Source organism: Medicago sativa, chromosome 7 (assembly GCF_051527215.1).
Source record: "Medicago sativa cultivar Bolivia chromosome 7, Bolivia_mono, whole genome shotgun sequence".
NCBI lineage: Eukaryota > Viridiplantae > Streptophyta > Magnoliopsida > Fabales > Fabaceae > Medicago > Medicago sativa.
In genome coordinates this window covers 32,279,512-32,305,381 of record NC_140755.1, presented here as the reverse complement: position 1 = coordinate 32,305,381, position 25,870 = coordinate 32,279,512, and the positions used below count along the sequence as shown (strand labels likewise).

At 34.3% G+C, this 25,870-nt stretch overlaps 1 pseudogene; it reads left to right on the top strand.

Annotated features, from left to right (window-relative positions):
• Positions 1 to 23,739: 23,739 nt before the first annotated feature.
• Positions 23,740 to 24,283, top strand: LOC146905681 (polygalacturonase inhibitor-like; annotated as a pseudogene).
• The last annotated feature ends 1,587 nt before the right edge of the window (positions 24,284 to 25,870 follow it).

Sequence of the window (25,870 nt, the reverse complement as noted above, 5' to 3'; positions counted from 1 at the left end):
CAGCTTCTAAGTAGAAAGGCTTGTTTGACAGAAGCAGTCTAGGACTTCTAACTCTAAGTCTTTGCTTCAGATTCTCCATTAATCTTCTAACAGAAGCTTCCTTGATTCTGATGCATTTGGCCTTCACAGCTTCTATTAACTCTGCAGCTCTGTTCTGAAGTGATGTCCATGCTTCTTCATATGCATTGGTGAGATCAATTATCCTTCTTTGATCCACCAGATCATGCATTTCAGAAAGGATCTTGAGTAGCTCAACGTCAATATGTTCAGATTCCAGGATGTTCAGGGGATGTTGTTCAAGGGTTTCAAGGTCAGAATCACTAAGAGTGAAGTCTTGAACATGGTTGGATTCTGGAATGGTGATTTGTTGAGATGGAGTTGAGAGTGATGGGTGGTCAGAAGCAGTTTGTGAGTTTGAGGTTGAGGCTTGGACATTGACTTGAGGATTGTCAATATCCATGGGAGTTGGGTTGGGAAATGTTTGTTCTAGTTGTTAGTTAAGTGGGGAGTCAGTTTCAGTAACAGTTGGTGGTTGTTGTGGTGAAGTTGGTGTTTGGATGTTGAGTTGGGGGTCAATGTTGCCAACTGGTGATTGTGGTTGTGGAGGTGATGTGGGTTTGTGTGGTTCAGGTGATTGTTGATGGGGGCTTTCTGAAACAACTTTTTCAGAAGCAGCTGCTTCTGGAGTTGTCTCAGAGGCTTTTTATGAGGTGGGCTTGACTTTGGGTAGCTCACCTGAGTAGTGGAGAGCAAGATTTTCTAAGACAGACGTGTCTTCTTCTTGCTCAGTTGCCGGTGGTGAAAAGGGTGAGATGGGGGTAGAGGTGACTGGAATCTGACATACCTTGACTGTAGTTCCAGCTTCTGAAGTGGTAGCACCAGGTGCTTTCAGAACCGCTTCTGAAGTTTTAACAACCACTTCCTTGACTTCTTCAGACTTCTTCTTGAAGAATTCATCACACTTTTCTTGTCCTGAAACCTTAAGCCTTTGATCCCTCTCCAGATTGTACTAAGCTTCTTTCCTTTATATCTCAGCTAGCATCTGAACAACTTGCTCATCAGCTTCTTTCTCCATATCAGGAGTCACTACAACCATTGGAGTGAAGGTTAGTTCAGATGCCTTCTTCTTGGGCTTGTGCTCTTTTGCCTTTAACCCATCAAGAGCTTTATCCAGATGCTCTTTGGTGATAATGGATTCTGAACTACCTCTACTTCTTTTCATGGGAATAGAAGCAGCCCCAATTCTCTTCTTCTCCTTTCTATCTGCTATCTCATTAGCAGCATATTCCTTAGCCATTTTGGCCTTGGCAGGAGTTACTTCAAACCATAGAGATTTTCATATCAACAGGTGCCTTTTTCTTCTTCACTTTGGGCTCAGCTTCCTCTTTTTCCAGCTCATCCATAGCTTCATCCAATTTTTCTTTGTGATAAACGGTTTCAGCTTTCCCTCGCTTTCTCTTGGCATCCTTCTTTTGCTTGCTCTTATCAGTAGCTGCTTCTGATGCAGTAGCTCCCTTAACTTTCTTTCCCTTAATAGGAGCAGCTTCTTCCTGAGTGCTTGCATCTTCCTCCAAGACATACTCAGCTACTGATTTAGCCAAGATTTCAGGATTACTTTCCTCAAAGATTGAAGGAAAGTCCCTGATAATCTCAGTTTCTGCAGTAGTCATCTCTATCCACTTCTCATCTTCAGGGGTTTTCTTGATAAAGTTCATAGAAAATAAGCTCCTGCTACTGATAGTCCTTTCAGCAGTAGAAACTTTAAAGCACTTGTCAGAAGCACCCCTTGTCTTTTTCAAGAAATCTAGCACCCTTCCTTGATAAAAGATTTCAGATAGCAATCTTCCATAGGGCACTTGTTTCCTTCCTTTAACAGTGCCTTCATTTATAGCCCAGCAGAGATGATCCATGACATATCTTGGGAAATTTATCTTATCAAAAATAGCCATGAAGTAAATTGCTAGCTTTTGTTGGTTGTTGGGTTGATCAGACCCTCCTGCTCTTTGAAAGAAGCAATCATTATTGTGAAGGAAAATCGAATACAACAGAAGGGAGTAGAAGCAGCGGAATAATTTCGTTTTTCTTTCCTTGGATCATTACGACATTCAAACATGAATCAATGATTCGATTGTTACCTCGAAGTTTGGAATCTGAACGTTGGAAACTGGAAACTGGAATCTCGATCACAGCCAAGCAAGCATTAAAGCCTCTAGCAAATCCACACGAACAGTGCTCCTCCAAAACTCGGTGCTAGCCAATGAATGGGAAGTGCAGAGAAGAAGGGTTGCTCCAAAAACGTGTAACCAAAAACTTCAGCACTAGAGTTCTATTTATAGAACTTCTAGTGTGCTCTGCAAGTTAGAAGTCACTATTGGGCTTCCGTAAGCCAACAACGAGTTTAGTAATTTTGCTAACTAATTAGCGTCATTTACTAAACGCACCCCTTTATATAAGTCATACTTATATATATTTCTCTTTTGACTGTTCTTTGTGTGTGACCCTATAGGTTCTAGTCACGTTGGCAATAATATTAAATCTAATATTTAATACTATAAACAATGAGCGGTATCTAGCAACACATCATTGCTACCCAAGTGACAAGAATGTCAAGTGATCTGACGAAACCTTTCCATGATAATACTCATGTGTATAATTACTCCTTTGTCTCGATATCTTCATTGATCCCAAGGCATAGATATTTTGTCACCCTTGTATAGATCAATATTTATATTTCTTGATTCCAAAATATACTGAATAACGAATAAGTCCAATATCTTATATTGACTTAGTTCGGCATGGCCATGCAGTTTTACAGTCATATTTCATCAAGAGGCCTAAAGATATATCTCCTGTTTATGAGGAGGGACAAATCCCATCTAGGACACTCATGTCCCTCAGCATGATTCATCAAGTACCCATCAACCAACGTTATGGTTATCCTGTTACAGACAACGTTAGAATGGCAACAAAGAACTTGAGTCCACATCTAGGAATCATAGTGGTTTCAGGTCTAAGAGTGATATACATTATTATCATTGTGAGAATATCTTATGACAATATCATAACATACTATGTAGTATTCTCACGGTGGGTCAATCCAGTATAAATATTACTCCTAATACTTATACCTCTGTATAGACTTAATATCTCATATCTATGACCCATGAGATGCGGTCATCAGTCTACATACATAATAGTCTCGATGCTTTATTATTATCCTTTATTCATATTAAAGCTTTTACTACGGATGCATTTAAGAATAGCGTTCTTTATGATAATGTAATCTCATGATTAAGTCACACTTAATTATATTATTACACGAACTATCTATTCTAAGGACTTTATTATTTTGAAACATAACAAAATCAATAAAGAAATGCCTTATTATTATATATATTCACAATATATATTTATATCAATATCATGATACAAAGCCAAACCCAATCAATATTGATTGGATATTAGGGCTTACTCCTACAATCTCCCACTTGCACTAAAAGCCAATCAAATATTAACTCAATATATATTGATCAAGTGTTAGCATCAAGCACACCTTGGGCATGATACTATTCTAGTAGATAAGGAACTTTTTCCTATGTTGGTAGGTTACACTTCTTTCAATTTCCACTTTCGATCTTCCATCGAAAAGAAATTGAAGTGTCAAAGTATACATTTGGATTATTGGTGAGATCAAGTATTCATTGCTCGCAAGATTAAACCAATTTCACCTCAGACGGGATCAATGGAATCCGCAACGCAAGAGACACATGGTTTCGTTCAGTTATGAGCTAAACAATCCAAATCATATATATTTGACATCTGTAATAGAAACAACAACTATTTGAAGCTTGTACTTTTACAAATTTCATAGTTGATATCCAAGCATAGCATTTATTCCAAATTGCGATTTGGATATACTGTACACCGATATTAAAGTCAGCATCATTGTAACTTCTTTACAATGTTCCTTTAATCCGTGTTTAAGAAACAATCCTTAGTCCTTTAAGACATCCATGGATATTCTTGAAAGTATTCTAGTGTCGAACACTACAATCAATTTTGGTACATATTGAAAATAATTTTCTAATTAGGTCTCACATGTGTAGATAAATTGTTTTGGTGACTAGTATGTCATCCACATACTCCACCAGACTAATATCAATGCTCCCACTATTCTCCTTGTGTGCACAAGATTTTTATTAATCAAAGTTTTTCATAAAACTTCACTAATAAAACAAATAATTCAACTTCAAGAAGCTTGCTCCAATTCATACATGAATTTTGTAATATATATACCTTTCTAGCATCCTTTGGATTAACGAAACCCTCCTTGTGTGCACAAGATTTTTATTAATCAAAGTTTTTCATAAAACTTCACTAATAAAACAAATAATTCAACTTCAAGAAGCTTGCTCCAATTCATACATGAATTTTGTAATATATATACCTTTCTAGCATCCTTTGGATTAACGAAACCCTACATATATGTCAAATACATATACAAGGTCAATCTAATTAAAGAATGCAACATCGTTGTCCATCTCCTAGAATTTGCATTATACAATAATGACAAGTGGGATCGTTAGATTTAAGCATTATGATGATGTAATAGTTTCGTCATGATTTGCATCACGAGTTGCATGAAACCTTCTACAATCAATCACATCTTAAATGTATTCATAATACCATCCATGTCAGCTTTCTACAAGAAAACTCACATTCATCTCATGAGTCATACTCATTTGGATGATTTAACCAATATCCATATATGGTTTGTGTACATGGATTCTTTATAAGATCCCATGGCATTTAGCCATTTCTCAAAGTTCAGGCCATTTACGACCTTCTAGTAAGTTTGGGGCTCATCTACCATGAAAATGATAACACCTTGTTGAGCCATGACAAAATCATGTTACTCATTGTAGTGATATGACATATCAAACTCATCTAGATCTTGTGCTACTCGAACTGGTGATTTAACAACAACCCTTTGTTGAATTAGTTCATGTTCCATTCTTAAAGATACATGTATTTTGTGGTACTTGACTTAATTCAAGTTCTACAACACTCCCACTGGCTCCTGCAGAGACATACTCCTTTAATAGGAATACTCCAGATCTAGAGACAAACGACTATTGTCATGAAAGGTGATGTATAATCAGTATCCCTTAGTTTCCTTAGGGTACCTCCACAAATGTACATTCATTTAATTTGTAGTTTAGTTTATCTAATAAACCATATAACCTCAAATTATCATAAAGTCAAAAACTAGGTACTCTTACCTCCATATCTAATATGGTGTCTTTATGATTACTCCATTGGAACTTGTAGTGGATGAAGAATAACTGTAATTTAATTTAACATCAAGAGTCAATGAGTTATAACCAAACTATTTTAGATCGATTCATGTCAAACATGAAGCGATATAAATAATAATTATACTCATTAATCAAGCATTTACCATCACGACTTACTCATATGGTCTTTATACTTTTCAAACCTATTTCTTTTACTTCATTGTTAAACTCTTTGAACAATTTCAAAGATTTCTTGAATTGTGTCAAATACACTTTTCTCATATACTATTAATTAGTAATGTTAGATGAAGTAAGAGAAATAAAATATTCAGCAAATATGTTTAGTGCTCCATATACATCTCATATGTATATCAACTCAAATAGATTATGTGTCCTTTTCACCTTTACCGGTATACTAATCTATTTTGAAAGGTGGAACTCACATCCTTCAAATGATATAAAACCAAATGAGTCCAATAGTCCATATCCATGGATTTTGGAAATGTGAATCACACTTGTTTGTACTAAACAGTGATGCCAATGATATACAAAAGGTTCAAATCTCATTTGATCCTTTTCTCATATGTTATAGACTAGCTTATCAAGATCATGGAACTCAAATCCATTACTTGATCAACACATTGTATAGAAAACATTATTAGGACAATAGGACAATATTTGTCCATCATTCAACTACATAATCCTTCTCTTGTCAATACAAGATTTATGATTTAATGTTTCTATTTTATATGGAATTTAATAACAATTATTTGGTTCCATATCAAGTTAAGTTTAAGTCCAAGCATAAGCTCTTATAGTCAATGAAACAATTTGTTCCATTCCAGATGTAGGTGAACTTCACTTATAGTTAATGTTCTGCTTCTTTAAAACTCTCTATATTTCAACAAATATGAGATTAATCATCAAGTATCATATACTTATGATGAAGAAGTAGAAATTTAACTTTCTATAACTATATGGGTAAATAAGAAGTATTACTTCTTTCTTATATTTTGACCCTTTCAAAACTACGAGCAATTTTTGTTTTTCAACTTTTGAAATAATTGCTTCCCCTTTTTGCAATCGTGTTTAACCTTTCAAAGATAGAAAAAACAGAATTTGAATTTTATTCTTATCCATGTACATCTACTTGATAGGCTTAAACTATTCATCTTATAACATTGAGGTTGAATGATCATATCATTCTCCATCGTCGTTACCACTATGAGATATCCTATATCTACTCATTTGACCCAATGCTTCTGATAAGCGTTGTTTTTCAAATATAGACATAGAAAGTTGCTAGGAAATAACTGCTCGAGAATATACAATTTTTCTCATTCTTAAACAATTCTTAAATTTTGTACCAATTCAGAAACTCTTTTCTGAAAATTTTGTTCTTCATAAGAACTTTTAACAGTATAATAAAATTTATATGCTAAAGAAATTCTAAATACAGAAAATAAATAAAATAAATGTATCATGATTTAAAACATATTTAAATAGGTCTTATATTAAATACGTTCCCACTATTTTACTCAAATCAAATGACCTTCAAACATTTGACTCAGAAAATCCCGATGGAAGATTTTCTAGTGGATTGAAATCTTTATTTCACCTTGCTTTAAGTCAACGGGGGTTGTACTTAAAACTCAGCTATTTAGGTAGGAACATTTCCAATTGTATCCTATACAACTTTCAAATCAATTAGGTGAATAACTCTTATTCAAATCTATCATATAGATGTTGCCCGATTATAGCTTCTAAATTTATTCTAATCAAATTAAAATTAATTTAGTTAAGTTAGACCCAAAAAAACAACACTTGGGTAAATTGGATTACCGCACCGCAACTTACTAGTATAAAATATGCGCTTCACGGAGGTAAAACCCACATATTAGATATTAATCTTGAAGGGTGTTAAACTTTTGGAAATCATGAAACTTAATATTTTGATTTGAAGCATTTTTATTAAGTTTGATCTCACCTCACCACGGCTTATATATCATATATATTCGCACTCCAATCATTCAAGCATGCATAACAATTATACAAAATAAAAGTGACATGATTATGGCCTCCTAACTTTATGACTCTCTCAAGCCGATGAGAGAATCTAAACTAATCCTACAAACGACCTTGCTTCTCCAAGCTGGACCTCCAGGACTATCCTAACGCCTTCAGCCCTATTACCTACTTGTATTCTATTTACATTACATAATAAGAAACTCGTTTTACATACGAGGGAGTGGATGAGAAGAGAATGTACAAATAGAATATGAGAGAGAGGCACGACACGCAGGCCGTATTTCAAAATCCAAACAAAATAAAATAAAAAGGACTAAGGCCATAATCATTCACACACATAATAATAACAAACACACTTTTATTATTATTAAGGTCTTATAATTAAAATAAATTAAATTAAAATTTGACATATGATCACACTACGCAGATTAGCTGGGGGTTTAATTGAGTACCAAAATATATTATATTGAGTACAAAAATATATTATATTAAGTACAAAAATATCTCATATTATGTACTAAAATATATTTTATTGAGTACCAAAATATATTATATTATGTACCAAAATATATTTCAGATCAAGTACTAAAATATATTAGATTGCATACCAAAATATCTCAGATTGTGTTCCAAAATATTCTAGATTGCGTATTTCGCATCAACACTTGACACGTTTATGAACACCCAAATCGTTTCGGCAAATATTATGATCAAATCCAAAAGATCATATATGATATTGAAACTCTTTCAAATCATGATTCTTTTAAATTATAAACAAATCAAGTTAAAGTCATGCAAATCGATTAAATAATTTCAAAAGATCATATATGACATTGAAACTATTTCACATCATAATCTTTTAAATTAACTATCAATTTAGGATCGTTTATTACCTTTCAAACAACTTTTGAAAAACAATCCAAAAGGTAGAATTTTTATTTACTTAATTATAGTAATATTGACACTCAATAATTATTATAATTAAATCTGCTTTATTTAGGCAATCAATTTGTTTCCAAAACAAATTACAGGGCTAAAATTAAGCAAATATTTTATTACCAAATTCAAAAATCATATCTGATATTGAAAACTCTTTCAAAATCATGATCTTTTAAATTTACTACCTTTCTCCAATTAAATAAATTAATTAAACATAAATATTTTCAAGGATTGTTTGTTTAGCATGAACAACCGGATCTATGATGCTTCACCAGATTCGGATATTGAAGCTCACTCTCACGAATTGTTCAAATTCACAACAATCTCTTTGAAAACAATTGATCGAATGATACAACCATAATAATACAACGCTTGTATAGTTAGGTATCCTAATACAACAATCAAACATCAATAGTTTTAACAATTGTTTGTTCAGTATGGACAACCGGATCTTTGATGCTTCACTAGAATCGGTATTCGAAGCTCAATCTCACGAGTTGACTACAAATTCACAATCAATTATATAAAACCTATTGAACGAATGATATCATCAATATATCATATATAATGATGTTGTATTAAAATCATATATCACATATATGATATTGATCAATCAATTTTAATTAATATTTAAATTTAAATAATAAAATATTAACACTTAATATTCTATTTTATTAACGGATTTGCATTCCAAATTAATTCCTTATAGAATATCAAAATATTAGCAAATCAAATATTTGCGAAAATATTATTATCTCTTAAAACAATTTTAAAAGATAATCTAATTTGATTTGTTTCCAATCATGTTCCCGTCGATATGTATAACTGATATGTCGATACTTCACCAGAAACGGTTTCTGAAACATCAAACAAATCGAAAAGCCATGCACAGAAAACATGATACGATGCCAATTTTAATTCTCTTTATTATTTAATTCCGTTCAATATGTTTAATCAAATTAAAACATAAAGCGGTAACAAAGCAATCCGATTCAAGGTTTCGTAATTGGCTCTGATACCACTGAAGGAAAATCGAATACAACAGAAGGGAGTAGAAGCAGCGGAATAATTTCGATTTTCTTTCCTTGGATCATTACGAAATTCAAACATGAATCAGTGATTTGATTGTTACCTCGAAGTTTGGAATCTGAACGTTGGAAACTGGAAACTGGAATCTCGATCACAGCCAAGCAAGCAGCAAAGCCTCTAGCAAGTCCACACGAACAGTGCTCCTCCAAAACTCGGTGCTAGCCAATGAATGGGAAGTGCAGAGAAGAAGCGTTGCTCCAAAAACGTGTAACCAAAATCTTCATCACTAGAGTTCTATTTATAGAACTTCTAGTGTGCTCTGCAAGTCAGAAGTCACTATTTGGCTTCCGTAAGCCCAACAACGAGTTTAGTAATTTTGCTAACTAATTAGCGTCATTTACTAAACGCACCCCTTTATATAAGTCATACTTATATATATTTCTCTTTTGACTGTTCTTTGTGTGTGACCCTATAGGTTCTAGTCACGTTGGCAATAATATTAAATCTAATATTTAATACTATAAACAATGAGCGGTATCTAGCAACACATCATTGCTACCCAAGTGACAAGAATGTCAAGTGATCTGACGAAACCTTTCCATGATAATACTCATGTGTATAATTACTCTTTTGTCTCGATATCTTCATTGATCCCAAGGCATAGATATTTTGTCACCCTTGTATAGATCAATATTTATATTTCTTGATTCCAAAATATACTGAATAACGAATAAGTCCAATATCTTATATTGACTTAGTTCGGCATGGCCATGCAGTTTTACAGTCATATTTCATCAAGAGGCCTAAAGATATATCTCCTGTTTATGAGGAGGGACAAATCCCATCTAGGACACTCATGTCCCTCAGCATGATTCATCAAGTACCCATCAACCAACGTTATGGTTATCCTGTTACAGACAACGTTAGAATGGCAACAAAGCACTTGAGTCCACATCTAGGAATCATAGTGGTTTCAGGTCTAAGAGCGATATACATTATTATCATTGTGAGAATATCTTATGACAATATCATAACATACTATGTAGTATTCTCACGGTGGGTCAATCCAGTATAAATATTACTGCTAATACTTATACCTATGTATAGACTTAATATCTCATATCTATGACCCATGAGATGCGGTCATCAGTCTACATACATAATAGTCTCGATGCTTTATCATTATCCTTTATTCATATTAAAGCTTTGACTACGGATGCATTTAAGAATAGCGTTCTTTATGATAATGTAATCTCATGATTAAGTCACACTTAATTATATTATTACACGAACTATCTATTCTAAGGACTTTATTATTTTGAAACATAACAAAATCAATAAAGAAATGCCTTATTATTATATATATTCACAATATATATTTATATCAATATCATGATACAAAGCCAAACCCAATCAATATTGATTGGATATTAGGGCTTACTCCTACATACTGAATTTCACCAACATCCTGTTGTGAATCTCCATTTCAGAAGGCTTAGCATCTTTGTTCCCACCTAGAAGCGTGTTATAGTAGCTCTTTAGCATGACATCTTCCTTCTTGACTATTTCTTGGAATCTTCCCTCTGCATCCACTCTACAAGCTTTATCTATAACATCCTCAGTGATGGTTATAGGAATGCCCATCACTTCAGACCTTATTTCTAAGCTATCAAAAGAGGTAGGATTCAAATCCACGGTCATTTTCCCTTTCTTTGACCCAGCTTGTTTACTGACGACCTTTGCAGACTTTCCATTGTACATCTCATCCCTTAATCAAAAGTCCCTGACCAAGTTCACATAAGTTGGCCCATTCAACATCTTGAAGTACTCAGATAGCTTCTGAGTATCTACCAAACCTTCCATGTCCACTTCGTACTTCTTAAGTGAAGCGAAATCCATCGGTGATTCTATTTGAACTATTAAGGATTTCCATGGAATATTCATAGTCTTCTCTTTGTACACGGACCTACATTCTGATGCGCCTTGCATGCTAGAAGTAGATTCTGAAACTTTTTGTTGTGAGCTTGATGACGCCATTTGATGATTGAAGAAGGTTTGAAGAAGATGATGATTTTAGGGTTCTAGGGTTGAGAGAATGCGCTTACTTCACAATAGGTTTGAGAGCAAATGTGTTTGTTGTGAGTGAGTAGTGTGTGAATTGACAAAGTGTTAAGAGTAAAAACGTTTACAATTCAAAAGAGACAAACAAACATAACATTAATGACAAAATAGGGGGCGCGTGAAAAGTACTTTCAAAGCTATTGAATCATCATTGCCCTTTTAAGTTATACATCAATACATATATGCCACGTCAGAAGTTCTCAGAGTAACTACCAAGTTAGTTGGCCAGAAGTTACCATAAAAAGTAACTCCCAATGTTTCCACTAACTCCACTATTCAGAAGCATAAAATCCAGCTTCTGGACTTCTAATGCTGACGTCATCATCAAAAGCGATTTTTCCTCAGAACCTTAATAAAGAGCTTCTGATGGATTACTACTTCTGAACTAACTTCAGAACCTAAAATCCTATTCAGGAGCAAGCAAACATTTAATCAGACACAAAGTGCATGTTCAAATTTTTCTTTATAAAATCAAATCTTTCAACAGTTAAAGGCTTAGTAAATATATCAGCCCATTGATTTTCAGTATCAATGAATTGTATATCTAAAATTCCTTTTTGAACATAGTCTCTGATAAAATGGTGTTTGATTTCAATGTGCTTAGCTCTCGAATGCAAAATTGGATTTTTAGACAAACAAATAGCAGCAGTATTATCACAATAAATGGGAATACTGTTAGCAGTTATCTGATAGTCTTCCAACTGATGTTTCATCCAAAGTAGTTGTGTACAACAACTTGCAGCTGAAATGTATTCTGCTTCTGCTGTAGACATAGCAATAGTTGTTTGTCTTTTGCTAGCCCAGGATATAAGATTATCACCCAGAAATTGACAATTGCCACTGGTTGACTTTCTTTCAATCCTATCACCAGCATAATCGGCATCACAGAATCCAATTAGCTTATAATCTAAGGATTTCCTATAAAGGAGTCCAAGATTAGTTGTTCCTTTCAAATACCTGATGATTCTCTTGACAGCTGTCATATGAGATTCTCTAGGATCTGATTGGAATCTTGCACACAAGCATACACTGAATAAAATATCTGGCCTAGATGCAGTGAGGTATAACAAAGAACCAATCATACCTCTATACAACTTCTGATCAACTTTAGCTCCTTCATCTTCTTTGCTTAAGGTGCACGTAGGGTGCATTAGAGTGTTCATCACTTTACAATCTTCAAGCTTGAACTTCTTCAGAAGCTCCTTTGTATACTTTGATTGATGAACATAGACTCCTTCTTTGTATTGATTAATTTGAATGCCCAGGAAGAACTTCAGCTCTCCCATCATGCTCATTTCAAATTCATCCTGCATTAACTTAGAAAATTCCTTGCAAAGAGATACATTAGTAGAACCAAATATTATATCATCAACATATATTTGCACAACAAGAATATCTTTCCCAAGGGTCCTTCTGAAGAGTGTTGTATAACCTGTCCTCTTTTAAAATCATTTTTGATTAAGAAATTACTTAGTCTATCATACCAAGCTCTGGGAGCTTGTTTCAAGCCATATAGTGATTTCTTCAGTTTAAAAACATGGTCAGGATATTTAATATCCTCAAATCCAGGAGGTTGCTTGACATACACTTCTTCTTCTATTACTCCATTAAGAAATGCACTCTTGACATCCATTTGATATAATATTATGCCATGATTAACTGCATAGGAAAGAAGTAACTTGATTGCTTCCAATCTTGCAACTGGAGCAAAAGTTTCAGTGTAATCAATGCCTTCTTGTTGACTATACCCTTGTGCAACAAGTCTGGCTTTGTTTCTTGTTACTTCTCCTTGCTCATTCAGCTTGTTTCTGAATACCCATTTTGTTCCAATAATGTTCTTGTGCTGAGGTTTGGGTACCAGATCCCACACATCATTTCTTTGAAATTGATTCAACTCTTCTTGCATAGCTAAGATCCATCCATCATCTGAAAGTGCTTCATCAACTGTTGTAGGTTCAATCATTGAGATCAGTCCAATCATTGACTCTTCTTGTCTGAAGTATGATCTTGTTCTTCTTGGACTATCTTTGTCTCCAATGATTAGCTCCTCAGGATGTGAAGACTTGTGCTTGAAAGTGTTTCTGGGAGGATCTTCTTGATGTGAGCCATCTTGTGCTTCATCAGAAGCAGTTTCATCTTGCGCTTCTGATGTGGGTTCAGCTTCTGGACTATCTTCAGATTCAGCTATCTGATCAGGTTCTGGAGTTTCTTCAGGATCCTGTATCTCTGCAAAACTTTCACCTTGCTTTGAAGTTTTATCTTCAAGATCTTTGTCATCAAATTTAACGTGCATAGATTCTTCAACACAGAGTGTCTCTGAATTATACACTATGTATGCCTTTGACCTTTCAGAGTAACCTAAAAAGATTCCTCTTTGGGCCTTGGCATCAAATTTCTTTAGGTAGAGCTTGTTGTTCAGAATGTAACATGTACATCCAAATTGATGAAAGTAAGAGATATTGGGTTTTCTTCCTTTAAAGAGTTCATATGCTGTTTTCTCCAAAATAGGTCTAATATAGATCCTGTTTTGAACATAACATGTTGTATTCACTGCTTCTGCCCAAAAATGTTTAGCCAAATTGTTTTCATGGATCATGGTTCTGGCCATTTCTTGTAAAGTTCTATTCTTTCTCTCTACAACCCCATTTTGTTGTGGAGTTCTAGGAGAAGAGAATTCATGGATAATTCCATGTTTTTCACAAAAAGCTTCAAATGGCTCATTTTCAAATTCTCCACCATGATCACTTCTGATTTTCAAAATCTTTGACTCTTTTTCAGTTTGAATCAGTGTGCAGAAGTTACTGAATACATCATATGCATGATCCTTACTTTTCAGGAATTTCACCCAAGTCCATCTGCTGTAATTATCAACAATGACTAATCCATATTTACTTCCATATAAGGATGCAGTACTCACTGGTCCAAATAAGTCAATATGAAGTAGTTCTAAGGGTCTGGAGGTTGAAACAATGTCTTTGGTTTTAAAAGATGATTTCACAATTTCCCCTCTCTGACATGCACCACAGAGTGCATCTGAATAATAGTCAATGTCTGGTAGGCCTTTGACAAGTTGTAACTTACTAAGCTTAGAGATTAATCTCCAGTTAGCATGTCCCAACCTTCTGTGCCACATCCACTTCTTATCATTCACTGATAGAAGGCAAATTACCTTCTGATCAGCCAGTTCAGAAAAATTGATTTTGTAGACATTGTCAACTCTCTTTCCCTTGAACACAATGGATTTGTCTTCCTTGTTGATTACTGTACAGTTGGTTTTCTCAAAAATCACATCATAACCATTATCACAAAATTGACTAATGCTCAAAAGGTTATGTTCAAGACCATCTACCAACCATACATTATTAATTGAGGTAGAGGAATTACCAATAGTTCCTGTACCTATGATCTTGCCTGACTGGTTGCCTCCAAATTTCACATTTCCTCCCTCTTTCATTGTTAGGCTGAGGAAACGGGACTTCTCTCCTGTCATGTGTCTTGAGCAACCGCTGTCTATGTACCATGATCTTTGCTTTGGCACTGCTCTTAGACATACCTGCATTATTGACATTTTTAGATTTAGGTACCCATTGTCCTATGGGTCCTGGAAGGTTAGTACTTAAGGCTTTACTCTTCACTTCTTGTACCTTGTGCTGTGAGTTGGGTTGCTTCTGATTAACCATCACCTTAGGTTTTGGTACTTCAGAAGCAGTAACTGTCTTCTTCTGAAACTTAGACTTCAGAACATCAGATTTTGGTTTCACCAGACTCTGAGGAATAGGTTCTGATCTTTTCAGGATCCTAACCTTTGAAGTCTTGGAATCAGATTTGATCATAGCCTTTGACTTAGAGTTCTTTGGCTTTGAAGTAATCTTAGCCTTAGAACTAGAAGTTTCAGGTTCTGATTGAACAACAGTTTCCAACTCAGCACCTTCTGGTACAAAGAAGGTTTTCAGACCTTCCTTGATGCATTCACAACAAGATTTTAGATTGGTTTTCTCAAGTTTCACTTCTGGAAAACCAATTCCTCTGCCATTGTTCTTGTAAATGCTATAAATCATAGAAGTCACTCTGCTTCTGTCAATGCCATATATAATAAAATCTTCAAGAGCAATTTCATGGTTACTTAAAGGTTTTTCATTACACTTTTCTTGTAGCTTCTGACATAAGAACCTGAGCTGATCTTCATACGTTTTACACATGAAGTCAAAGCCCCTAAGTCCTTGTTCGGAAGCTTTCAGATCCAATAGAGTTGATTTTTGCTGTTTTACCAAATCAGCATATTTTTCTTTTAAATCCTTCAACTCATTGGTTCTTACTTCAAAATGTGTAAGAAGTTCTTTAAGTGACTCAACAAGTTCATCTCTGGGAATTTTGGAATATACCTCGTTTTCATCTTCTGAGTATGAATCTGATCCAGCTTCTGAAGTTGTTGTTGCTACCAACCCAACAACTACCTTTGCATCTTCATCAGCTTCCTCTTTATCAGATCCAGATTCACTTCCCAAATCATCCTAGGTTGCCATTAAACTCTACTTGATCTGCTTCTCGAATTTGCTTGGTTTGAATGTAGACCTCTTTGACTTGTCCTTTGTCTTTTCTTTTTGAAGATCAGGGCATTCAGCAATGAAGTGTCCAGGCTTCTTATAGTTGAAGCATCCCTTTTGATCTTCTTTCCTTGAGCTTCTAGAGTTGCTCCTCTTGGTTAGAAACTTTCTGTTCTTCTTGGCCAGATACTGAAGTCTGTTTGAGAGCATGGCCGTTTCAGCAGCATCTGGTTCAGAATCTGAACTTGATTGTTCTTCCTCTTCAGATTCAACCACTTTGAGAGCTTTTGATGACTTGCCTTTGGATGGAAGAGCTATTGATTTACTCTTCTTAGTAGACTCATGTTCATTAAGACTTAACTCATGAACTTTGAGAGAACTAACAAGATCTTCGACACTTAAAGTGTTTAAATCTTTAGCTTCCTCAATGGCAGTCACCTTTGGTCTCCATCTTGCAGGCAAGCTTCTGAGTATCTTGCTCACATGGTCAGAAGCAACATAGCTATTCTTTAGAATTTGTAGCCCAGAGACTAAGGTTTGAAACCTTGAGTACATCTCCTCAATAGTTTCATCATCCTTCATCTTGAATAACTCGTACTGATGTACAAGCATGAGAGCTTTAGCTTCTTTGACCTTCTTGCTGCCTTTGTAGTTTGAACAGAGAGAAGCAAACATAGCTTTAGCAGTGGATTTGTCACTCATCTTCATGTACTCTGCTTTGGGTATGGCAGTGATAAGGGCTCCTCTGATAATATGATGCTTCTTGTAGAGTTTCTTCAGCTCTGGAGTATGTTTCTTTCTATCCACATCAGCTCCTTCTTCATCAAGGACAAGGTCACCAACACCATCTTCTAGAATATCCCATAGTTCTTCATCTAAGCTCATGATATAACTATAGAAGTTGGTTTTCCACCAAGAAAATTCTTCAGCATCTCCGTTGAACTTTGGAATCTTTCCAACACTGGATTTCTTACTATCACTATAATCATCTGAGACATTTTTATAGCTAGTATCACCAGAACTAGTAGGAGGAGGAGTAGACATGTTTTTCTCAGATCTTTGACTGTTGCACGGTTAAGTGTTACACAACAGACCAAGGCTCTAGATACCAATTGAAGGTGAGAAAAACACAAGAAGGGGGGGTTGAATTGTGTTTTGGAAAATTCTTCGTTTCTCCTAAAAACTGAACACACTAGTCAGAAGCTTAGTGAAACAGCTTCTGAAGTGGTTATCAGAATCTAAATGCAGCGGAATAAAACAGAAAGAGAAGAAGAACGACACAAAGCAATTATACTGGTTCCTTCCACAAACCGGAAGTAGTCCAGTCCCCCTTGCACTTCCAAGGAGATTTCACTAAGAGTAATATCTGATTACAATTGCTCAAGCCCACAAGCAAGAGACTTCCTTTGCTCAAGCACACAAGCAAGAGACTTCCTTTGCTCAAGAACACAATCAAGAGACTTCCTGCTCAAGCACAACTGCAAGAGACTTCTAGCTAAACAAAATTACACAAAAAATTGTTTAAGGTTGAACACTTGATATACAATCAGAGGTGCTCACAATACAAATCAGATACAGACTCAATGACTTAAGAATTTCTAAGATATGACTTTGAGACACAGAAATTCTAAGTGAATGCAAAACAATTTCAGCAGAGGTTTGGCACTTGTAAAAATGTTGAGAGTCTTTCGTTCAGCATTAGCGTTCTTGCATTACCAAATCTCTAAGTCTTCACTCCTTTATATAGAGGTGTGAAAGAGACGTTGTGAAATTGCCAGCACATCAAAGAGTCATTGTTGAAGCTTGATCTTTCACCAATGATCTTTTGCCTGATTTGGTTGTTGTCCTATGAAGAACCAATTTGAAATCCATTCCTTATCCAAAGGAACATCTATGCTGGCGAAGCCGTATTCTGGAGCTGTTTTCTTGTCTTGTAGCGTGGACACAAAACAGAGTTGTGGAGAAGGTGGTTGTACAGTTCGTACAAAGTACAATGTCAACGCTTTCGTTCAAATTGCAAGCACATGCCTTCAAACACCTTTGAAATGACCGTTGCAAAATTCCACTAGTTTTGTTGTGTTTTCGAATCCAATAGACAGCTTTTGCAGTGATGATTCTTCAATCCTTGAATCTTTTGCAAATCCAGTTGATCTTCAGCTTCTGGTGAAATGACTTCTGATGAGGCAGCTTCTGATGATGCAGCTTCTGATTGAAACAACTTCTGATAACGCAGCTTCTGATGATGTGGCTTCTGGACCTCTTGTCTTCAGGAGCACTATTCTTCAGAAGCACTTTACTAACTTCAGGAGCGGCTTTACTTCAGGAGCGCTTTTTCTCTTCAGGAGCGAGTTGCCTTCAGAATCACTAAGCTTCAATTTTGTTGCTTCCTTTTGCTCTTTATTTGCTCACTCAGAACCAATAAATGATGTAACTTTTTGATTAAGGTCCTGTACACTTGAATAAATATTAGCTAGTCCAATTTACAATTTTTAATACCTTGTTATCATCAAAACTCTTTAAGGTTCATTGTTAAACACATTTTGTTCCAACACACTTGTCACTTAATCTTGCTTAACCTCATTAATTTCTCTTACACAAATACACAACTGTTCTTACAATTGATCCTGATTGGTTTCTACCACATTTACATTAATCCACATCAGCACATTGTTAAAAGCAAATCATGCACATCTTTTCTCACATAAAGAACAATCAACTCATTCTTCTTATTTGAGCAACAATCGTGGTTACTGGTTAGGTTACTCCTCCTCTTTTGAATTCTTTCAATATTTTTCTTTCAAATTATTTCAGTTCTCCTTCAAAATCAAAATAAAAGAGAAGAGCTCTCTATTCATTCCAAGTATGTGTCTCCCTCAACTCTCTAATCCGCTCCCCATTTCCTCCTTTTTGACTCACTCTTTCTTTCTCATTTTTCTCCTCTTCAATCTCCCATTCTCTCACTTTTATTTCATTAACAAACCTCCCGTACTCAAACCATTTTTAGGGCCAATTTTTTTGATAAAATCTATGACCACACACGACATTTTTTACGAGGAAATGAATATTTTGTAGTTTTATTTTTGGATTAAATTTGTTTTATTCTATAAATCTTTTTATTTCTTTGTTTGTGTTTCCATTTTAACCTAATTTTTATCTTCTGATGATTCAAGATTATTGAGTTTGGTTTTATGTTTACCCTTTTTCTAGAGCATCGATCTTAATATGGAAGTTTTTTTTTTATTTTTTTGTTTAACACGATGCTTTTTAATTTTTTTTTGGAGGAATTTGGAAGTCCATCGTAAATATTGACGTTATAATGTGTATAATCATTTTGCTACTAAGTTCTTTGGGAAATTGTGTTGCTGATGTTAGTAAATATGTTGGAATGGTAAATGATAAATAAAAAGTAGTCCATGTTGAGTGTATGAATCATGATGAAAAATTTAATAATAAATCGTAAATATTTTGAATTATACATTTACATGAACAAAATGCAATTATATGAAAAAACATTTATTCTAAAAAATATACTTATAATTAATTTCAAGGTTTTTTTTGATATTTTTTTATGAAGAAAAAAATAATTCTACTATATCAATGTGAAAAATTGTGTTTTTATTGTGTAGAAAGAGTGATTTTATTGTGAATTATACCAATTTACGATAAGTTAATCAATAGTTAGCATTTCATTTAACCAATAATAATTTAAATGGCTATTTTTTTAGATTAAAGATCCCTACTCTATCATATTTTTCAAGAATATTTTAAAAAAATAAAAAAAGTGCTCAATATGAAAAAATAATAATGTTTTTACAGTGATATAATTTTTTTTTATATTTTATACACGTTTATATTTTAAAAAAATATGTTTTTTTCTTTAAATAAAAAGTTACATATTAAATAATGACAAATTAATTTGACAAATTAATGATGATTGATTAAGATGATGAAAAAAGAAATTCAAACATGAGAGAAATGACAAGGAAAAAGAGTGAGTTGTTGGTAATTTTATGGATTTGTTTAAGGAGTTGGATATTACTAAGTAATTATGTTACCAAAAACATTTGACTCATTCAAAAAGCCAACATCAATTTAAAATGATTAATAAACATGTATTTTTCAACTCAGCATAACATATCTACGTCTTTACTTTGTTAGATCCCACCAAAGACTAAAAGTGAAGGATGTTGAAATAATAGATGTTGAATAAATAAATTTATCGTCTTGACAAAAAAAATTGATGAAAGTAAACGACTTCTAAAATCTAAAATTTAAAATAAAAAAATTGACCAAATGACACCCAAAAACTAGCAAAACAAAACATCATAATGTTGGGAATTCAAAAATCCTACATTGGGTTGTATCATTGCATTGGTCTAAAAGACACAACAAATGATATTGACACCACATTTTCTTCCAAATTATTTAGACACATGTATATGATTCATCTCACTTATATCTTATTCAACATCTACTCTACCATCCATTGTAGAATTTTAACTTTAACATCTCTTCCACAAATGTGCGATTATCATGTCTGTAATTATGTGACATAGCCAAATAAGGTCACACTGAGGTACAACATGGTCAATAAGGTGGATTGGTGGTCACTTAATGAAGGGGTATTTTTGTTCCTTTATTTCATTAGATAAGATAAAGGAAATTAGAAAAAGAAAGAAGATGAAAAAGAAATTTGAGATTGAGAGAAATTATACTGGCAAAAAAAATAAGAATTGTGTGTTTTGTCAATGAGGTTATAAAGAATGGTGTAATCCCGGAAGTTAATCCCTTACTAACCCGATGAAAACCTAGCTAAGGCACATCGGACTCCCTCAATGACATGCGGGCCCCCTTACGAGCTTATCCCGTTCCCCTTGGAGAACCTCTCGAATCCAACCTAGCGTGGATCAAAGAGACACGACACATACTCTTGCTTACTCAATGAAATGCGGGCCCCCCTTGCGGAGCTTATCCCGTTCCCCTTGGAGAACCCCTTGAATCCAACCTAATGTGGATTACAAGAGACATGCCACCTACATCATTTATTAAAGTCTTGGTCTTACTTATTCATGAAAGGTTAAACCTATACATGTTTTCTTATTTACCTCGGATCCTTAATCGATCCGACTAATGGTAAACTACATACTTACTCGTTTACCACGGGTCCATGAACTACCCGTTTAGCGTTAAACTATCTACATATTCGTACTCGTACAAAGTGAAGGAATTAACTTAAGTATCCACGGCTTAACATGCTTGCATGGTCGTTCTTATTCATATGCGAAGAGAATACACTAAACACTTCGAGTCTTAACTTACATAAGGCTCATGCTTAGCATTCTAGTTCTCGACAAACTATGTCGAGGCTCTACATTCATTCCCTTACTTAAAGATTAGATTGTTACCCGACTTATATCATATCATTCTCTCATAAGCCATGCTTTACCAATATGTTAAAATGCTTGCTTCATCCTCAAGGAAACCTTTTAAAAGATTATCAAATGGGACCTTGGTTTGAGGGGTTTACTTTCATAAAATGACTGCACCGAGAAAAACCGGCACGAAAAACACCAAAACTGCCTGAAACGAGCAAACAGTACATTTTTGCACTGTTTACTCGCCTAGGCGAGTTGAAGGCGAGCAGAACATTGGTTATGTTCCTTTTTGCTCGCTGTGGCAAGTAATAGCTCGCCCCAACGAGTTATGATAGTTCAGAACATGTAAAAATGGCATTTTTGGCTCAAAAACCTCAAAACCAAGTGACCCAAACATATTTGAACTTATTTGATCATAGGATACTTAGAAAACATTCATAAGACAAGTATTCACATGTTTAGCAAGCATGGCATAAAAAGGGCAACTAATCTCATACATAATAATTCCTAAATTTCATAACTTTCCTTACAAGTTAAACACATAATCCCAAGGGTGGAAAACTATCTATAGATCTCACCTAACAAGTTTCTTGTGACTGCTCCAAGTTCCAAGCTCAAGCAAACCAAACCCCAGCTCTTGATTCATCGACATCCATAGCCTTAGCTCATCACTCCAACTTCAAATCACCTTTCTCTTTGATTCTTGACCATGAAGAAACCATAACTTGCTCAAGTTCAAGCTCCAACTTTACCAAAAACCAAAACCCTAACCTTGAATCTCTTCTTGAGAGGAGAAGAATTGGAAACAAGCTTAATCCAAATTGCCAATCTCTTGTAGGATCATAGAGGAACCAAATCTTGATCATAAATCATTGAGGAAGAAGGTTTAATGAGTTGATGAGGATGGGAGAGGGAGAGAGAGGCCGATGGTTAGAGAGAAGGGAGAGCAAATCTCTTTTCTCAAACCTAGAGAGAGAAAGAGCAAGAAATTATGAAGAATTTTGGCCCAATTCCACTTAAATACTCCTTTGGCAAGAAAGTACCAAAACGCCCTTCGTCTTAAACGTGTTTAATCCGTCTCTGATACTTAACTCGTATTAGCTGACATCACGTACTAAACATTCCCCGACATACTTACTTTGCATAACTTATAAAATTTTCAATTACTACTTTTGGTCCCTATTTTTAATTTAATTTTTGTATTTTTTAATGAAACTGTGCAGAAATGTGTAAAATATTCTAAAAAAAATTAGAATTTTTTAACAAAACACAAATTAAATATGAATTTTTAAGTGTAAAAAATATAAAAATTCATATTAAATTCATGTAGAACAATACATGATAAACTTATATGATATCGAACCCATTTGAAGAGTAAAATTGGAGATCAATATTGAACAACACAAAACATATAAGGTAGAACAATACATGATAAACTTATATGATATTGAACAATATTTGATTTTATACAATTTTTATGGACAAAAGACTATTTTTGTATTTCCGACACCTTGTAGTTGAGACAAAAAATTGTGTTGTGATTTAATGAGAGATAATAATTTTAGTTTTTGTCGTGTCTCTTACCTCTAACTTATTATGTTATTTTAAAACAATTGTACAAGTGAAGTTGTCTTATCCTTTATTTGTTACTAGATCAAACACAATGTTAGGGGCTGCATTTTAATATCTTTTTTATATGCACCTCGTGGTCATTTTCTAGACTCTAGTGCTATTCTACAAGAAGATTGTCATTTTTTTTGGGAAACGTTAACGAGTGCCTCCGGGGCACTCTTTAAGCACTTTAAATAGGAAGTTTTTAATGACAAGTTGTGTTTTAAATGCATTAGAAATTGTAATAGTTGACTTTTACAAGAATAATTACTAAATTTGGGTTGCTTAAAGAGTACTCCGGGGGCACTAAGACCTTTTTTTTTTTTTTATATGCACCACAGTCTACGGAGGTCGATTAAATTGATATTTATATTTTCCTCGTGGGTTTTTCTTCTTTCTGACATTCGAAAAAGAAAAAACCCTTTCCTCCTTATCTTTTCCTTTACTTTTGAATTTGTATCAAAATATAAACACCGACATTCAATCACATAGCTACATGATTCATGCAAGGTACTTTATATAAAGGAGTTTTTGATCCTATAAATACCCTTTATATATTTGGAAAATACTTGGGTGACATTGGGAAGCATTTGGGTGACATTATGTCACCGTGACATTAAATCTGGGCCACACAACACACATTGCCACACAACATCTGGGCCACACAACACATACAACACATCTGGGCCACACAACACAACACATTTGTGTGGCTCAGATTTAATGTCACGGTGACTTATTTGGAAAATACTTGGGTGACATTAAGTCACCGCCCACAAAAATGGTGACATATATTTCTGACTCCTACATCTACAGCAACCAAAGTTACTACACAAAAATGGAGATAAAGTCCATTTTCCTCCTCCTCCTCTTCCTCCCTTCCTTAGCCTTTTGTCTTTCTCCACCACCACGCCCACGCCTCTGCCACCCAGACGACGAAAAAGTCCTCCTCAAGATCAAAGATTACTTCCACAATACAAGCCTCTTCTCAACCTAGATCCCACACACAGACTGTTGCAAGTGGCGTATAGTCTCATGCAAGAAAATCCCAAAAACAAACATCCATCGTGTCAACTTCCTTGAGATCGATGGCGCTGACGATCTCGTCGGTACAATCCCGCCCCTCATCGCAGATCTACCTTACCTCGAGACCCTCATTTTCCGCCTCCTCCCTAACCTCACTGGTCCTATTCCTCAAGCCATTGCAAGACTGACTCACCTTAAATTCGTCCTCCTTAATTGGAACAGCCTAACTGGTCCTGTCCCCGATTACTTTAGCAAACTAACCAATTTAGCCACCTTAGGGCTTAATAACAACCATTTAACCGGTCCAATTTAGCCACCTTAGGGCTTAAGAAGTTTCAAGTTATGAGATTAGCACGGGTGTCCATACTAGTAAATACTATTTTTTTAAAAAAAGCTAATTACTCCCTCATCATTGATACATAAAAAAACACAAGATAAATATTTGTCATTGATAATATAAAAAATATGGAATAAATTTTTGTCACTGATAATTATAATTTATTATAAAAACACGAGACAAATGTTTGTCACTGATTAATAAGTTAGATTTATTATCTTAATTAAATAACGTAATCTTCGTCTTATTTTAATTGTCGCTTTAGAATTTTTTATGTTTTACAATAATTATCATTTTAGAATGTCGCTGCAATATTTATTATTTTTTCACAATATTAAACTCTTATTTATTGAAATCCACTTCAGTTAACTACTCCGTTAGTAAAAGTTTTGTTAAAAAAATATAATTAATGAAGATGTTTTAGTAAATTTTACTAATTTTATCAATAAAATAAAATTAACTAATCATTTTTTAAAAACCGCATGCAATTTAAAAACGACTCTGAAAATAAGATAGTGAGTAGTTTTTTAAGATGTGTAAAAGTGAAAAAGTGCTGTGGTTTTGTGTCTAAGTAGCTAGCGTGATTTTGAAAAACAGGAGGTGTATCAGTAATGCCGTTATATTGTATTATACTCCATCCGTCCCTATATCTAAGCACCCATTTGACTTTATTTTTGTCCCTAAATGTAAACCCCTTTTCAAATTACTAGATGCATTTATTATTTTTTTCCTAAACATACCCCTAATTAATACTACTAACTTATCTTGAAATATGAAAAGTCAAATTTTAGACACATACAAACAAAGGACAATTTGGTAATATTAACACACAAAACAGACACATTAATTACACTGACAACTTTTCTTAAGAAATGTGAAAAAGACAATGGATGCCTACGTTAAGGGACGGAGGGAGTATTTTATTTGGACAATGGAAGAAATTAAAACATGGTATAAAACCTGCTAAACTGTCACGTGCAGGTTAGAATCCAATTGCACCATCATGGAAAATTTTCCACTTTCCCATGTGAAATGGCACATTCATACATTGATTGAGATTAAAACTGTGTTGTTTAAGTTTTATAACACCAAATCCATTATCTCTCATATTGAGTCTAAGTCATTTTTTTCTCTATTATGTTTTTGGTATTTTTTTCTCTCTCGCTTTTAATACCAGAGTGAGAGTCAAAAAGAAATTGTTATGGAGTTGGAGTGCTCAAAAAGTAACTTTGGCAGTAGTGTTAGACTTTAGATTATAATTTGTTTTGTTTAAGGAAGATTTAGAGTTTGTTATGAGCGCACATTGACTTGATGGTGCACCGGTTGACCATATATTAACTGGTCTACGTCCATGACATTATGGAGCACTTTGATTGCAAGCATTCGGCCACTAAGACGATGTTAATTTTTGTGTGTATATGTAAAAAAAATTGATGAGTTTGGTTAGAGAAAAAGAAAACCCGTTTTTAAGAAATAAAAATAATACTCCCTCCGTCCTACAATAGATGACCTAGTTGACAATGTACAATATTGATTTAATATACTTTGACTGTATTTTTCTAC